This window comes from Terrapene carolina, unplaced genomic scaffold, assembly GCF_002925995.2.
Source record: "Terrapene carolina triunguis isolate 2854851 unplaced genomic scaffold, T_m_triunguis-2.0 Scaffold12530, whole genome shotgun sequence".
In the NCBI taxonomy this organism is placed as follows: Eukaryota; Metazoa; Chordata; order Testudines; family Emydidae; genus Terrapene; species Terrapene triunguis.
In genome coordinates this window covers 2,259-8,250 of record NW_020676881.1, presented here as the reverse complement: position 1 = coordinate 8,250, position 5,992 = coordinate 2,259, and the positions used below count along the sequence as shown (strand labels likewise).

The window sequence follows — 5,992 nt, the reverse complement described above, 5'->3', positions numbered from 1 at the left end:
GAGAAAGGTAGAACCTAAGAACAAAATTGGTCTCCTTATCTGCTCCTTGGATAGTGCAACTACTCACTGCCCCTTCACAGGGCTCCTGCCAAAGTCCTTCGTGTGAGTTCACTTCCATATATGTTTCCTTTCCTTGAATGTCTCTTTGCAGGTTTTTCATCAGGGACATTCCACAAACAGCAAACTCAAAGCAAATCTGCACAGCATTCAGAACACTGAGCACACCCAGCAGTAAGTGTAGGCCAACACCTACACTCAGCCAATCAGGAAAGAGAATTATGCCATGTGGTTTGTGCACCCAATGAAAACAACTCAGGTTCTGGATGTCACATAGCCTGAGAATGAATGTTAGCCCATGGACTGTACAAAGAATATTCTTAGTGAATAAACCTGACAGTCCTCATCAGCTCATGGCTGTGGCTGATCAACCTTTTGGGAACAAAAAATATTTCATAGAAAAATGATTATTTTTCACCCAGACTGAACATTGGCCAAAATTATAGCCACACTGTTGAAATTTTTAATCTGGGGGGGAAATTATCTGGCATTTTGTGTTCAGTTCAATACAGACTTGGTAAGTGAAATTATTAATTCACCAAACATCAGTAAATAGATTTTAAAAAAATTAAAATTCACGTGTTCCATATTTGCAAAATTCAGTAACTGTCTTCCACATGCTTTTCATAAAAAATTTTTAAAAATACTCTGTGAAAAAAACTCAGACCCCTGAAAAATGGCTCAGATCCCAACCCCTCCAAATGAGAACAACTTTGAAATAACACTTTTTTAATTCAGCTAGTTTTTTTTTTCTTCGTTTCTGACCAACTTTTGCCCATGGACAATGCGCCAACAGAGAAAGATTTTATTTATTAAAGAAATTGTTCTGTATCAATTAGTCACTCCTTCCCCCTGGGATGAGTTAAAAGGCCATGGACAGGGGTAACCCAAGATGTGGCTCTTGGATCCATTTTTCTTTGGCCTATCTAACTTAGCTTAGATGGGTGGAATGCTTTTGAAAGCCATAAATTTACTGAGAACTTTTCTCAGGGCCTCCATGATCTCTTATTTTGGGGCCATGGCATAAGGGCTGTCTGGAGAACCCAGAGCAAGTCTTCAAACTGAATATGGTAATGAGATTCTCTTTCAGATAAAATCATAATCACAGAACAATGCATGACAGCCTAAACCCGACAGCAATATTGAAATCCTAGGCATGGAATAAAACCATCTCCACCATCTTTTCATGCACAGTTTGGAACAATGTGACTGTCCCCATCCCTAAATTGCCCTGCCATAGAATAAGAGCATTTAGGAGATGGCTAATCTAGATTGATTCCTTTTTCCTAAGAGTCTAACTCTGGCTTTGCCCTTCCCAAGCCAGTGTTCTCGGGAATTATTTCTGGGCACTTTCCTAGCATCACACACCCACTGCAAATGACACAAGTTGAGTACAGGGCTCTGCCACAGACAAGCAAGGTTGCATTCATTCCTGCCGTGTAGCTGTTTTTGATGGAAAATTGGGTTTTCAATTAAACAAAATTTTTGAGGGGGGGGGATTTTGTGAAAAACATCCTTATTTTGGTCAAAAGATTTCAACAATAAAATGAAAGATTTCAGCCCAAAATGGGAATCTGCTAGGAGCACAACATTGGCAGACCATTGAGCCACAACTGTTATAAACTCTTTGCTTTATTGGCGGCTGTATGGCTGGATTCAATCTTGGCCCTATTCAACCTCACCCTAGTACTGAATTTCTCTGTGTGCTGTTCTTTAAGGCCCCATTTCAGCAAAGTACATAATCACATGCCCAATTTTTAAGCCTATTTGTAGTCCTATGGAACTCATTGGAAATTCTCATGTGCTTAAAGTTAATCATGGGCTCACATACCTTGCTGAATTGGGGTCTAAAGAGTTTGGAGTCTACTGAGGGCAGCTACCATTTTGTGCTTCCTGCATAAAAAAAACTGTTACTGAGGAGATACACACACTGTTCTCTCTGTCCTGGAGACTTTACTTTTGTTCCTTCTTCTCTTGCTGTTTGCCTCTAACATAAAATAAAAAGTTTCTGAGACTGAGATTTTCAAAACTGCTTGTGGGATTCAGTCACCCAATTTCCAATAAAAACAATGTGAACTGGGTGTCCAGATCTCCTAGACAGCTTTCAAAGGTTCACCTGGGAAGTGTATGCTTACTCTCTGTGTGTGGGAAACAGAATAGAATCTATGTCTTAGTGAGGGCTTTAAGATCACAGGTCAAGGCTGGGGAATAAAGGCCTGAATCACTGGTAAGGCTCGTGAATTTGGGGATTATTTTTAGTATTATTATAATTTTATTTTTGTCTTTTATACTTCTTTATAACAGGCAGTAGCTCCATGGAGCAGGAGCATGTGTTATGCTTTGTGTACAAGCAGTTGGTAAATTGCAGAGGGTTCAAAGAAGAGCCACAAGAATGATTAAGGGATTAGAAAACCTGCCTGATAGTGATAGACTCAAGGAGCTCAAGATTAAGAGGTGACTTGATTACTGTCTATAAGTACCTACGTGGGGAACAAATATTTGATAATGGGCTCTTCAACCCAGAAGACAGAGGTCTAACACCATCCAATGGCTCAACATTGAAGCTAGACAAATCCAGGCTGGGAAATAAGGTGTTGATTTTTAACAGTGAGAGTAATTAACCATTGGAACAATTTACCAAGGGGTCTGGTGGATTCTCCATCGCTGACAATTTTAAAATCAGATTGCATGTTTTTCTAAGAGATCTGCTCTAGGAATCTCTTTGAAGTCAGTGAGACTATTCATGTGCTAAAGGTTCAGTACATACATAAGTGTCTTGTTGAATCAGGATCATAATACCTCCATTCCAGTGTGAACAGAGTGCCCTGTAATGACCTTGAATTGACTGACAACACTGCTCACCCATAGGCAGGATATTTCCTGTCTTGTACATCTATATCAGTGTTTCTCAAACTGGGGGCCCCAACCCAAAAGGGGATTTCAAGACTATTGTAGGGGGTGATCATGAGAGTGGTGGCTGCTGGCCATCCACCCAGCTCTGAAGGCAGCACCACAGCCAGCAGCACCACAGAGGTAAGGGTGGCATGATATGGAGGGGGGTCATCACAGCCTGAAACAGGCCCACCAACAGCAATTCCAGGCCCCAAGGCAGAGCAGTCAATGGGCGCCCTAGCAAGAGATGGCTGAGGTTTATGACACTACTTTTTATTCTATTGATAACACATTAGACCCCACTACACATAAGTTGTGGCTTCCTTGATGTACTTAAATTTTTTTCCAGTTACAGAACCAGTATTAAACAAATTGTGAGCCTAAATATAAGACAAAGAATTTGTTATTTTGAATTATATATTTAAATTAAATAGATTATGGAATGAAATTGGAGAGAGTCCAGAGGAGAGTAACGAAAATGATTAGGGGCTGAGGCACACGACTTACGAGGAGAGGCTGAGGGAACTGGGCTTATTTAGTCTGCAGAAGAGAAGAATGAGGGGGGATTTGATAGCAGCCTTCAACAGGTTGGTCCTGCTTTGAGCAGGGGATTGGACTAGATGACCTCCTGAGGTCTCCTAATCTTCTATGAAATTTAATAATATATAAAACATTTAAAGAAGCACAAAGTACAAAGTAAGAAAACATCTAAAGTATCCCTGTGAGAAAAAGGTATGGGCCAAGGCCAACACTATGAGTAAGTGACATGCCCTTGTCCTCTGCCTTTGTTGTCTCTGCAGATCCAATGCACCTATCCAATGGCGACTGGAAATCACACCACAACACCTGGCTTCATCCTCTTAGGATACTCCAACCTCATGAACCTGCAGGGTTTGCTCTTTGTGGTCTTCATTGTCATCTACATGGTGATCCTGCTAGGGAATAGTGTCATTGTCTTGGTCACAGTGTTGGACTCTGCCCTGCACACCCCCATGTATTTCTTCCTCAGGAACTTGTCCTTTGTGGAGATTTACTACACCTCAGTCACCCTGCCCAAGATGGTGGCCAATTGCCTGGCAGAGGATGGAAGTATCTCATTCACTGACTGTGCTGCCCAGATGTATTTCTTACTTTTACTAGGTGGCACAGAGTGTTTCCTTCTAGCGGCCATGGCCTATGGCCGTTACGTGGCTATATGTAACCCCCTGCATTACACACTTATTGTGAACAGGGATGTTTGTGCTAGGATGGTAGTTGGATCCTGGCTTGTCAACATCCCAGTTCATTTTGGGTAGACATATTTGGTGTTTTCTTTGCCCTTTCGCGGGTCTTGTGAAATTAACCATTTCTTCTGTGACATCCCCCCTTTGCTAGAGCTGTCCTGCATGGACACCTACAGGAATAAAATTGCTGTGTTTATGGCAGTTCTGCTATTCATAATCATCCCTTTTTTCTTAATTGTTATCTCTTATATTAAAATCGCCAGCACGATTTTGAAGATGCCTTCAGCCGAGGGCATACACAAGGCCATCTCCACCTGCTCCTCACACCTCACTGTTGTGACTCTATTCTATGGCTCTGGTATGATAATGTATTTGATACCCAAGTCAAGGGACTCAGAGGACACTGAAAAACTGCTCTCTCTGTTTTATACCATTGTGACTCCGATGTTCAACCCCTTCATATATAGTCTGAGGAACAAGGAAATGAAAGCCGCCCTAAGGAAATTAGTAGGTAAAAAATGATTCCACAAAATACACCACATACTCCTCAAATAATGTTATAGATTCCTCTAATGGCAATGCAGAACCCACAAGATACATTTCTGGTACCTCAAGAATAGTTCTAGATTTCTGAAGATCTATTCTAGACTCCTTGGAGAGTCCACCAGACATATTCTTGATTATTATGCATTCCAGATTGCTCAAGACACATTCTAGATATCTTAACTTTCTGAAACGATTCCTTCAGACATGTTCAGCAAGATACATATTCCTCAAGATATAGCTTGATTTTCATGTTGAACTCCATTACGTATGGTTTAAGTAGTGGAGGAAAAAGTATTCTCTTGAGGGAAATGTCATATACAAATCAATTCTTTCATGTACGGTTCTTGTAAATGTAAAATGTGGCATAACTTTAATAAAATAAACATATGTAATGAAAGAATATATCCTGATCATATAAATTCTTTCTTTCTTTTATTTTCTGGACAGCTGCATTCAAATCTGAAATGTAATCCATCCTCAAATGTAATCCAAAATGAAATATATTTTAAAATGCCAATTTTTGACTTATATATTAAAAATGTATATACTTGGACTGAGGTTGAGATGGAAATAGGAGACAGACCTGTTGAAAATTCTCTGCTTAAGGATAAAAGGGTAAAAAAACAAGGGTGATGTCATGGTAGGGGTGCACTACAGATCAGGAAGAAGAGGTGGATGAGGCTTTTTTTAAACAACTAACAAAATCCACCAAAGCACAGACCTGGGTGGTGATGGGGAACATCAGCTACTCAGACATCTTTTGGGAAAACAACACAGCAAGGCACAGATTATCCAAGAAGTTCTTGGAATGTATTGGAGACAATTTTTTATTTGAGAAGGTGGAGAAAGCTACTATGAGACAGGCTGTTCTAGATTTGATTTTGACAAATAAGGAGGAACTGGGTGAGAATTTGAAAGTGGAAGGCAGCTTGGGTGAAAGTGATAATAATAAACCTATTTATTTCCTTCCTTAATATTCACTACTCTGATAAGAGGCTGATTCCTTGATCTTTTCCACTCCGGCCAAACTGAAACTGACCTAAGACAAAGGGAACTTCCCTCCTTCCTTTTGAAACATCTTGTTCCCCCATTGGTTCCTCTGGTCCGGTCTCAACTAGGCTAGGTGAACTTCTTAACCCTTTACAGGTAAAAGAGGCATTAACCCTTAACTATCTGTTTATGACACTTCCCAACTGTCAGGGTGATTAAGCCCTGGACTATATTGCATAGGGAGGATGTGAAGTTTTTTAAGAGCTGGATAGACAAACACCAGT

The 5,992-nt window shown here is 40.4% G+C and overlaps 1 pseudogene; it reads left to right on the top strand.

The window, feature by feature from the left end:
* The first annotated feature begins 3,767 nt into the window (after positions 1-3,767).
* On the top strand, positions 3,768-4,694 carry LOC113408405 (annotated as a pseudogene).
* Positions 4,695-5,992: the final 1,298 nt, after the last annotated feature.